This window comes from Tachysurus vachellii, chromosome 14 (genome assembly GCF_030014155.1).
Source record: "Tachysurus vachellii isolate PV-2020 chromosome 14, HZAU_Pvac_v1, whole genome shotgun sequence".
Lineage (NCBI taxonomy): Eukaryota > Metazoa > Chordata > Actinopteri > Siluriformes > Bagridae > Tachysurus > Tachysurus vachellii.
The window spans coordinates 7526655-7538981 of NC_083473.1; the positions used below are offsets into that span (position 1 = coordinate 7526655).

Sequence of the window (12327 nt, forward strand, 5' to 3'; positions counted from 1 at the left end):
AAAACACTGACTATTCTTGCAGAAATTAGTTCGATGAGAATTTTAAGGCATGAAAGCTGTGAACACTGTGACACTGGCCTTGTATGTTGTATGTTGTAGTCTCGATATATATGAGAAGGAACCTTAAATGAGTAAAGTAGATAAAAACCCATGCTTCTCACTCAGGTGCAATCTGAAGGCTGGATAGCAAAGCGGTGTTTCCACCGAACTATTTCTGTCACACACATTCCTCCCACCTGATAATACACATGCTACCAGCTGGCCAGGCACTCGCTTGATCTTTCTCTTATCCACAGACACGTTCGCTGGGTCTCACTTTATTTTAAAGTGTTTAGTTGTCTTGACAATAGTGTGTTATTTTTAAACATTTGCACAATTAATGTTTATTATATCCTTTTTCATTAAAAATTAATTTAATGAAGTTTGTAATGAATATAGGTCTTTCTAGAACTTCATGTCTAGACCTCTAGTTCTTTCTAGATTAAACGATAATCCTAATTTCAAAGATACTGTTCACATCAGTTTGCTTGTTTTAAGGTTTATATGTACAGTATTTTAAGTATTTGAAATTAGATCCTTGTCCAGCTGCGACAGAGATGCTCACCACTGTTCCATAAAAGGGAAATTATGAGGCATGCATATCATTTTAATATGGGTTGGAGTCAGTTGGGGGAAAGGGAAGGCCTCTGTGGTCTCTTTGCAAATCACCACACAGGCAGATGGCTCTAAAATTTACAAATTGCTCAATATAATACACAAAGCTACATCCTAGAAGACCATTTAAGATGCACTTGATAGGGTAGTCCAGTGTCTCAAACTGCATTTTGTAATATATTTATATATCTACCTGGTGTGTAATACTGACAATTTTATTGGTCACATACACAACCAAAATAAAATAAAATAAAATAAAATAAAATACAACTGGACTTAGGTGTACACATAACAAAATGGAATTAGCAGTACACAAAAAAATATATAAAATAAAAAGAGCTGTACAGTATCAAATATTAAAAAAAAATACAGGATATAGAAAAATCAATATAGTGATATATAGTGATATGTGGTGATAGGAATATACACTAGAATGACTGTTTCTAAATAAAGTGCATGTGTGGGGAAAAGGTTGTGTGCAGTAGAACAATAGTTCATATGAAATATAAACAATTATAGTAAAAAATAAACGGTATTATTTTTAGTATAGAATAGACGGTATTATTATTACTTTATTTGTTGGACAGACACTTCGGTCTTAAGTTGAACCATTATGCAACAAAATCAGAAGAGAGACAGAACAAGAGCAAAGATCAAACACTGAAAGTGAAGAATAGGAATCACAAAGTAAAAGTCTCTGAAATTAAATGTAAACGTTTTATAAAGTCTATGATAAAGAAGAAGTTTCTTTTTTATGAGATGGAGTCCTCTGCTAGAACAAACTTAATTTCCCTTACAAATACATAAACCAACAAATTAAAAATATAACCCGAAACACAGTCCCCCTTTCTGGTAATCCCTCCAATAATAATAATAATAATAATAATAATAATAATACTTTATTTATAAAGCACCAAAAAAGTGCTGTACATCATAAAATACAGACAATGAAATAAATAAATAATAATAAAATAATAGTAATAATAAATCATGCTTGTACAAATGCCATGGAATAAAAATGAGTTCTACGTCGATTTTTAAACATGAACACAGTAGGTGCCTGTCTAATGTGCAGAGGCAAGTTGTCCCATAGTCTAAGGGCAGCCTCCGAGGAAGCACTGTCCTCTCTGAGCTTCCTCATTGATTTACAGGTATCAAGGAGCATTTGATCAGCTGACCCTGATGTAGGGATGCAGCAGTTCAGTTAGGTATGATGGGGTGAAGCCATTAAAACAAATAAAAATAACTTGTAATTTTACCCTAAAGTACACAGGCAAACAGTGTAGGGAAGCCAGATTTGGTGTAATGTGGTCATGTTTCCATGCTCCAGTTAAAAGGTGTGTAGCTGCATTTTGAACCAAAGCAAAGTAAAGTGCCTGAATGTTGGTACCAAAATGTACAGATATACTTGTCAAGCAGATGGAGAAACTTATACAGCCTTTCTGCTTGGGTGTTTCTGGTCCACAGAGTCAAAGCCAGCTACAAAGACCAAGGTTTTGTGCACATTTTATTGACTTCTGTTAGAAATTCAACAATGTGTCGCTGTTAATGCTACAGATTTCAAGGCATCTAAACAGCATCTGGTTGTGAATGAGTGCATCATCAATATGTTTGTGTATGGGGTGTTTTGACAAACTGGCTTTCATAAAGGTTATAGAAAAAATAAAACAACGCAAAAAATATCCAATGTTATGGGACTGCAGGATCAGGACTGGGAAACATCACAGCAGCTGCTAGAATGAAGTGTGAATGTGAATGTCTGATTTTTACCCTATGCATTTTACTTTCCAAGTCATTTCACACAGTATAAACTGTGAAAGTAGGCCATGAGGAAAGCAACCGTGAAGCAATGAAGATGGCAGTCTCAGTAGTGGGTGTGTAACTCAGAGTACACAATACTCGGTTTTCCTGTTTGACTAGTGACCAAATACCAGCACACTGCTATCACATCATACCATTTTACTCTGTCTCAGGAAATAAAGCTTCTTTACAGTTATTATTCAGGAATATTACTCTGTGAATGAAAAGAAAGGACATTCCAGGACAATTGTTGCTGATTATTTCTAAATTGTGGGGAAAAAAGTACAGGCGGTTACTCAGCAGGGTTGCTAGGCTTAGTGGGAGGAGCCTGCCAATCACAGAGGGCCTCAGAGTTTAACCACTGCTTCTCCAAATTGAGAGGAAGTGTCCTGACAAGGATACCTTCTTGTTGGCTGTCAGTAGAGCTGTATCCCAGTATGTGCCAATGGATGGAGACCCTGGAGGAAAACTACAGTAGTTGGCTACACATAAGAACATCTGGAGAACCCCCAGGAGGAGACCTTCTCAGCATGTGTCCACTGTGACCACCAGCAGGAAAAGCAGAAGGAAAATGACTGATTGACTAACTGACTTGCTGAATGAACAAACAAATAAATGCTTATGAGTGTTGATTTACTGACTGTTCTTCATGCAGAAAAGACTGCTATAAATTTGTGAGGGAGCAAAACAGTAGACTGTGCCCACATTCATTCCCTGACCAACACTACACAACATCATGTACCTGAAATACACTGAAACACAATTTGATCAAAGTTCAAAGATATTGAAACAAACTGAAACAGTGTGATCAAATAAAGTGTATTACATGCCTAAGATAAAATATTCTGAAAAACAGTGAGTTTGTGCTAAACTCCTTGGTTGTGTCTAAACACCTCCTGTGAGTCTGAATACACACACACACACACACACACACACACACACACACACATATATATACATATATTTTGATGGAATAAAATAAAAGAAAAAATGGAATCTGCTTTTCCAATATGCAGAATCATCCTGATTGTGAAGATGATTAAATTGACCATAGACAGCTTCATTTCTCATAAGCTTGCCTCTGTAGATTGTGGGAGGCTGAGATTTGTGGACATGGCCATGGAACAAAGACTTTTATCCTATATACTAATCAATGCATCTTTATGGCTATGAATATACAGATTCATCACAGATTGGTCATGATTTAGCTTGGTCTCCACAATCCATATGTTATATAGTATTCTAAATGCACCCAAAAATAAACTGTCCATCTGACGAACCTTTCACAGCAAGGATGGAAAGAAAACAAAAGAGATTACAGTTACTGGAAATGAAACGTAAGGAGTTGAGAGTCAAAAAAGTCTGGGGAGAGGGAAGTCTGAAGGTGGGAAGTCTGAAAGAGAAAGATAAAAGAACTTGCATGGAAAAATACAGAGATTTAAAGTTTGCTTTGAGGTGTGGTTTGGGGCGTGAATTGAGCTTCTCACTCAGCCCTTTTCTTTCCTCACCTTCATTTTATCCATCGGTTTTGAATGTAACAGTGTTGACATCGTGTTCAAAGTCAAACTGCCACTATGTAACTGGGTCAGCTCAAGCCATAGGGCACCAGCAAGAGTCATGGCTTTGCTGTCTGTGTCTCAGAGCTACTGATGACCTCCACTGCATGACGTTTTAACAAGAACGACACCAACATCTTTCATGCATTCTAGTCTAAATGCTCCAAAAAACAGAGTCAGAACTGGAGTGTTAGTAAATTGAACTCCCCAGCCTTGAGGGCTCATCACACACCCACAATGCACGCACTGTTTTCCACAGCCTACGTGCCTCGCCGGCTACTGTTTCTTTCAAGTTGTTGCCATGGTGAGACAAGATATCAAAGGGTAAATCTGAATTCCATGCAAAGAATTGGTGCCTTTAGAAAATATAAGATAAATGCTGTAAATACAAGTTTGGATGCTTATAGTTTAGATTCTATATCTATTATTATTAATAGATCTTCAATCTTCAATGAAAATGCTCTTTTCAGACAACACTGAGCAATCTTTTGCGAGAACAAGAATACACATGTGGAGACACGATTGAAAAAGTTGAACTTGAGGCTGTGGTGAAATGTTGTTTTGAGCAATTAAAAATAGTGAATTTCCAAGTAAATTCATTGCTGTGTGAAGGTAGAGCTCAGTGTGAGTCAAAAACAATACTGTAGCATAAATGCACCATTAATTCTTTTTACCAGAGGCCAAAAGATAGAATTTGCCCCGTTTTGGTTGTGACGATGTTCAGTATTAAATATCTTTGTCATGTCACACTCCACAGTGGTGGATATTATGAAGCTCATATGAAAGTAGAGACTCTGAGATTTATGAATTTGTGTTTCTGTTTTTACCTGGCCTACAAGTGACAGTAAAGGAATGAAAATTTTGGTTAGGTTTTTTTTTGTTCTCACACAAATGTTTCAACAAAGTGAATGGTGATATCAAACCCATTTCCGCTCTCTAAAATGCCCCGAGTGCTTGTTCAGAAACAAAATTAGAAGGTGCTAAAAATCTGTATAAAGTTGTCGCAACAGATGGAAAAAACATACATCTCACACCGATAGCCAACAGCCTGACTCATTTTACTGTATATCAGACTTGTTGCTATAAAGTAATGCATTTGTTTATACTGACTGAAAGTGTCCCACAAATTGATTCCCAACACTGCTGGCTGAATGGAAAAACAGTGTACTGGTAAAAAGAGTTAATAATAATATGATATGTGTAGAAATGAGTGCATGTCAAAATTAGCATCTTCATAGTTAAACATTTACCTATCGTGATGGAATGAGGTTTATTCTTTCAGACATGAAAAGTGCACAGACTGGAAATTGGGTGAGTTTTAGAGGTAAAGCCTGTACTGCTGTTTGTGTTGGTTTTCCATGCCAGGTTTTTGAAATTCTGTTGCCAGATATGAACACTTGTTATGGATCACTCCTCTCCTTGAAAAACTAATCTTTGAGTAATCTTTGTGTATCTAAACTCATCAGTGATGTACTGTACGGCAGAACATGTTCTTGGCGTTGATTTATTTAATCTCCAATTTCTCTCCAATCTCACCATGTGATAAGCAGATTCAGCTCAAGTTGCTTCCATGCAGCTTTCCTCCCCTGATTAATCCAAACAACCTACATTTTGGGGCTGCATTTTGCTGACTACAATCGCCTAAAGTAGATTATTAAGGACATGCACTGAGTTTCAAACTGATATTATGCTCAGATCTTTATAATTACCGTGGCAAGCAAAGCAGGCTGCAAACTAGTGTTAATTTCGTCACCTATTTTTAATTTAGTCTTAGTCTTAGTCTTGTGCCAAATAACCTTGTTAGTTTTAGTCATATTTAGTCATTCACATATCTTTTTTGTTAGTCTTAGTTTTAGTCGACTAAAAGTCTCGTCATTTTAGTCTAGTTTTAGTCGACTAAAAGTCTTTTAATTTTAGTCTAGTTTTAGTCAAAAAATTGTAGCTTGACCACATCTGGAATCTATTGTAAGAATAAATACAACGAGGCCTCATTAAATGCAATAATATCAGGAACACAAGTGTTATAGTGGAAATAAATAACTTAATGAAAAGCCTAAGATCAAAACTGTAGGTGTGTGTGTATATATACTGTATATATATATATATATATACATGTAATTGTTAAACTTGATTCCCTTACATATACATTTGTTTTTAAGCCTAATTATTCATTTTGATTATGATGTGATTGTGACAGAGGCTTGGGAAGAGGTTTCAGGTTGGGGGTGCTGAGTTTTTTCTGTCACCACTTCTGAATAAGAAACAATATCAAGGCTATAAAACTTGTCAAAACTCCGCGAATCACAAAAGTATCAGTGAGAAGTTGAGAACACTCGTTTAAACAGTGCATACACTCGAACTTGACTGCACATCACATTTTTTACTTTATTGATACTGCTTTTAATCGTAATGCAAAGACCGGTCATCGGGACATAAGCTGTCATGTACAATAAAAGAGCCTGCGCAGCGACAGGAAATATAATTTAACACAAAAAGCTACCTAGACCTAGGGTGGACTTGCGCTCAGGAGTTTTTATTTTTTTTAATTATTTATTTATTTTTTTTGCGCAGCGTGTGGACGAATTCTTTCTACGCACACACTATTTTATTTCTTGATAACAGACCGCTGCGAACTATAACACACCGTTGCCATGAAAAACAGAGCGTTGCCATGGACACATCGTTAGGATTCTAACCGTAGAGACGGAGAGTCCATTTAGAGTCAAATTATTGATTTATTTGGTAGGCAGCAATATAATAAGCAGGATCCGCTTCACGGAATGTAACTTGAGCAACAGCACGAAGCCGCGAACTCGTTGTGAATATTTTAAAGGCGTAACAGCTGATGAAAAAGCAGAGACAATTGTAGACGAAAATGAAGAGAGATTTTATCTTAGTTTTTATTTTATACAAAACATTTTCGTCTCGTCTTTTTTCGTCAACAATAATGCATGTTCATTTAGTCTTAGTCAGCGTTTTTGGACAGTGGTGCAGTCTTGTCATCGTCTCGTCTTAGTCATGAAAAAAAAAGGTTGTTGACGAACATATTTCGTCTCGTCTCGTCTGACGAAATTAACACTACTGCAAACTGATTTATTTGCAAAATTGTTCATTTGCGCTTTTAAACAAGAAATTCATGAGACTTTCATATCCTCATTGTGGAGCTGAGTATGTATAAATTTACATGTAAGAAGACTGTAAATTAAGTTACTGCACTTTTACACTGTATATATGGATTGTGTTGTCAAGTATAAAAAGCTTAAGTTTACTATATGGCCAATAGTTTGTGGAACTCTGACCAACACATCAATGTGTGTTTTTTAAACATGACATTCCAGAATGTGTCCATCTTTTCTCTTATAATAAGCTCCACTCTTCTGCAAAGGCTTTTCACTAGCTGTTGGAGTGTGTCTGTGAGATTTCTGTTTATTCAGCTACAAGAGCATTAGTGATATCAGACAAGAATGTTTGTTGAGGAGGTTTGGGGTTCAGTCAGTGTTCCAGTTCATCCCAACGATGTCCAGTGAGGTTGAGTCAGAGTCAGTGCTCTGTGCAGAGCACTCAAGATCTTCTACTCCAACCTTAACACATCATGACTTCTTGGGGCCTGCTTTGTGCACAGGGGCATTGTCATGCTGGAACAGGATTGGATTTAGCCCCATTAATTTTTGTGATCCTACAGCATATTTAGAAATTTTATATAATTAATTATAATTAAGGGGGGCACGGTGGCTTAGTGGTTAGCACGTTCGCCTCACACCTCCAGGGTCGGGGTTCGATTCCCGCCTCCACCTTGTGTGTGTGGAGTTTGCATGTTCTCCCCGGGCCTCGGGGGTTTCCTCCGGGTACTCCGGTTTCCTCCCCCAGTCCAAAGACATGCATGGTAGGTTGATTGGCATCTCTGGAAAATTGTCCCTAGTGTGTGATTGCGTGAGTGAATGAGAGTGTGTGTGTGCCCTGCGATGGGTTGGCACTCCGTCCAGGGTGTATCCTGCCTTGATGCCCAATGACGCCTGAGATAGGCACAGGCTCCCCGTGACCCGAGGTAGTTCGGATAAGCGGTAGAAGATGAATGAATGAATGAATAATTATAATTAAATTATATATAATTAATATGCTTCCATTTTTGTGCCAACAGTTTGAGGAAAGGTCACATATGAGTGTGTCCACGTATTGTTGGTGACATAGTGTACTTTTATTGGAATAGGTGTGAGTCAAAATAACATTTACCTCGACCTCTAAGAAAGTCTTTTTTGCTCTTTACTTATTACAGCTGTGTGAGCTTAAACTTTTATAGAGTTTTGTGGAACTAGCAAATGCAAATCAGATTGGTATAACTGAGGACCATTGTGCACATGTTGAATACATTTCTTTTTTTGTATATTTGTATCTGATATTTACTTGTATATTATGATTTTTTTTTTATAAAAAAAAAGGATAAAAATTGAAAACAAAACTGTTGGTGTAATTGCAAAAACTCAAATTCTACTTTAAAGATTTCAACTTTGAAAAATAAGATGCACTGTGTCTACCATTAAAGTTCATATCTTGTAGTGGTTCATCATCTATTAGACTATTAGGGGTGAGCAGGTGAACTGAGCTAAGTGTGTCAGGTAGCTGCATGCAGTGCATTGAGGCTGATTTGTTCCTGTGGCTGTGCACACCTGTCTGTCTCTCTGTGGGGTGACCTTGTGCCTGGGATCTTGTGACACAGCTGCCGAAAGATGGTTATTCAGGGCCGACCTGGTTTCTGGGAAACAGAGCAACGAACGATGCCAGTCATGCATGCACTTTAATTGGAGAGCGGATCGTATGGTGCCTCTGTGCTGATTATGGCAGCTTCTGTTTGTCTTGTTGTTGTTAATGATACATTGGTGAGACAGAACCAAAAAGATCCTCCTAGGCAAACATATGTGTGGTATATTTATGCATGATTTGCAGCACTGTATATAATCAGCATAAATCTGTCAAGAGCAGCAGAAGCCTTTCGGTGTAATAAAACTTCACTTAATCACAACCACAAATAACAGATGAGCTGGTTTGTAGCACAGGGTAACATGGGTATCAACTTCCACTTTGGAAATCGGAATCTTGTGAAAGACAATTTGCAAATACTTATCTTGATTTTAAAAGCAGCCTAAAAATGTTCTTTTCTCTGTGTTTACTGTAGGAGACTGTGTAGTGTGACAGGAAGACAGTTTTGTGTTCCATCTGAGTCACCTATTGAGAGATGCAACCATTTTTAAACTAATGCTGCCGAGAAACGTGCGATTTTGATCTGGCCTAGACATAGATAATCAAACGCTGACGCTCGATTATAGGCTGGAAATAGCAGCAGCTTACTTTAATGAGATTTTAGCCTGCAGTAAACACTAGAATGGCCCTGCACAACATTCTCAGTGCCTCCTAACCCATCATTAAAAAGACATGCACAGCTCATATAGAGCTCACTGGATGCAGCCGGACTGAAATGAAAAAACAATGCACGATGCATTTACACAGCAATGAATACAGACAGGAAAATGAAAACAGAATAAAAATGTGTGAATCAGAGTACATGGATTACATAATTTTATTTCTCAGTACAGTGTCATTTTCACTCCTCCATTTCCTTGCTGGTGCCTGGCTACTGTTTAGCACATTTGAATTTCTATGTCTTGAGTGAGCTCAATTTATTATTATTTTTTTTTTTTGTATTTATAACTGGTAATAGTATGTTTTCATTTACAGACATGTACCTTAAGGAAATAATGTTATACAAAAAGACTAATAGCAAAGAAGATGGATGTATCAAACAGTACAGTTCACAGATAGGAGACTATCCTTTTTGATAGTTCAACAAAAGGAGAACAGAAAGAAGAAGACATGATTCTATGGGTTTCAGTTACTAAAGTACTTTATTGTCACTAGCAAGCAAGAACAAAGGAAAACTTCTTCATAAATTAAAGTGAAAGTAAATGGGCAAATAGAGATAAGCCTTTATCTTAGAAAGAAAAGAGGCACTTCAGCTCACTGAAGAGAAACTGGCCTTAAGGGAGGTGTCTCTGCCAAGAAACCACTTCTTCAAGCAACCAACAAGAAAAAAGACTCTTCAGTGAGCAAAAGAGCCTAAAGACTGATGAGTGGATAATTGTAAGGACACACTCTGGACTGAGAGAAACATCTTTCCATCAACATCTTTAAGACATAATAAGTATGAAACAACATAAACAATCCAAACACATGTTAAATCTATGACCTAACTATTTATATAGGAAAGTACTGCAATGATTACTACCTATCAGGTCCTTATGGGATGAACTTGTTCACTCTGTGAGAAAAGCATGTCACACAAGCCAAATAGCAAACTGCCATACCAGCAACATTCAGTCCTCACAGTTATTCGGAGCCTTCAAGAGAATAGGCACATACTGTATGCTGAATAGCCAGATAAAACAATACCGATGCACAATGATAAACATTTTCATTTCTAGTTTCAAAATTACTCCCACGGCCCAGTAAATCTAATGTCTTCAACCGTGCACGTGCTTTTCCGGTGTTTAGATATGAAGATGTACATATGTATATATCTGCAATCATTATGAAACCTGAAGCGCTTTTAACACAAAGATATAGATGACATAAATGTCAGCCAGTGGATATAAAAAATACATAAGCAGCTGAAATGTCATTACACGCAATCAGAGTTTCAATAAAAATAAATAATGGCCAGAAAACAGAGAAAAACTTAGTGCTGTTATTTTCTGCAAGAAAAGGTTTTGCCAAATAGATTTTGTATGAGTGGTGTTTATATTAACCCTTGTATGATGTTCGTATTTTTGTTACTCAGCCAGTGTTCGTGGGTCTGCTGGACCCGCTGCATTTTTGGGGGTTTTTAATTCAACACAATCAAAAATTTTATGTTAAAATACTCTACAGATGTTTACTTCGTCCCAATTACAAGCAATATAAACAGCATTTATGGTTAATATTTGCCCTTTACCTTTATTACATCACATTTTTTTTAATTAAAGTGCTACTCGTTTTTTTGTTGTTTTTTAATAAAATGTAATAATTAAAAGAAAATCAAATTTAATCAAGTTATAAGTGGGAAAAAATCAACAAATTTACAAGGAAGCAAAGTTTTTTCAAAACTATTGATGTTTATGAATATGGGTCCCACAGACCCAAACATCATACAAGGGTTAATACAATTATTTTAAAAATGGGCAACAAGGTGGTGTAATGGGTGGTGGTGCACCCTTGCAGCTCTGGGTTTACTGTCTTTATAGAGTTTTATGTTCTCCCTATATCTGTGCAGACTTCCTCCTGGTTCTCTGGTTTCCTCCAAATGATATATTGATACGTGGGTTATCTATACTAAGTTGACCCTTATGTGTGAAAGAGTGTGTGTACAGTGCTCTGCAATGGATTGGTGTCCTATCTAGAGTGTATTTTCTAAGGTTAATTATTATTCTCCAAAGCCTTGGCTAAGACGTAGCACTTACTGAAGACGAATGAGCGGACGTACTGTTTTAAAACCGGATCTTTTGTTTTGTGATTCATTATATAGGCTGAAAATAATTCAGAAGTCGCTCAAATGTTTAAAAAAAAAATTAGGCTTGAAATTAGCTTTAAAGCTGAAGAAGTTTTAAAATAAATGTAGAATTTAAGCCATTGAAAAATTAATTTTTTAATTATTTAATTTTTACATTATTGCTTTATTTTTCTGCAGTTAGAAAAAATGTACTCTGGTATACAGTGTATGTTTGTGTGTATACAGAATGTGTAGTATAGTTTTGGACTAAAAAAAATATTGCACTAATTTTAAGCTGGGTGGGGCTTAGTATGAGTGTGGGCGTGTTAAAAACCGGAAGTGGGTAAGATTGGCCACTCAGCTGTCAGATGCAAGGTTATAAACGTATAGTCTGTCTACGCAAAGCTGGGAAATATTATAATTTCACTGCGTTTCTTAAATGAAGAAATATTCTGGTGGTGACACACACATGCATACACACATTGTTAGTGCTTCTATCGCAGATTTAGCTCACTGAATATGATGCGTTTGTGTCGTCAAGCAACCAGAGCACTCACACAGACCGAGGCTGCGCGCTCACGCAGACCGAGGCTGCGCGCTCACGGAGACCGAGGCTGCGCGCTCACGCAGACCGAGGCTGCGCGCTCACGCAGTCCGAGGCTGCGCATTACACAGTCCGAGGCTGCGCGCTCACACAGTCCGAGGCTGCGCGCTCACACAGTCCGAGGCTGCGCGCTCACACAGTCCGAGACTGTGCCCTCACACAGTCCGAGGCTGAGCGCTCACACAGACTGAGGCTGA

At 37.4% G+C, this 12327-nt stretch overlaps 1 protein-coding gene across 1 annotated transcript in view; it reads right to left on the reverse strand.

The window, feature by feature from the left end:
• Positions 1 to 12327, reverse strand: part of ndfip1 (Nedd4 family interacting protein 1) — a 424215-nt gene that overhangs the window by 94584 nt on the left and 317304 nt on the right. The window lies entirely within an intron of this gene.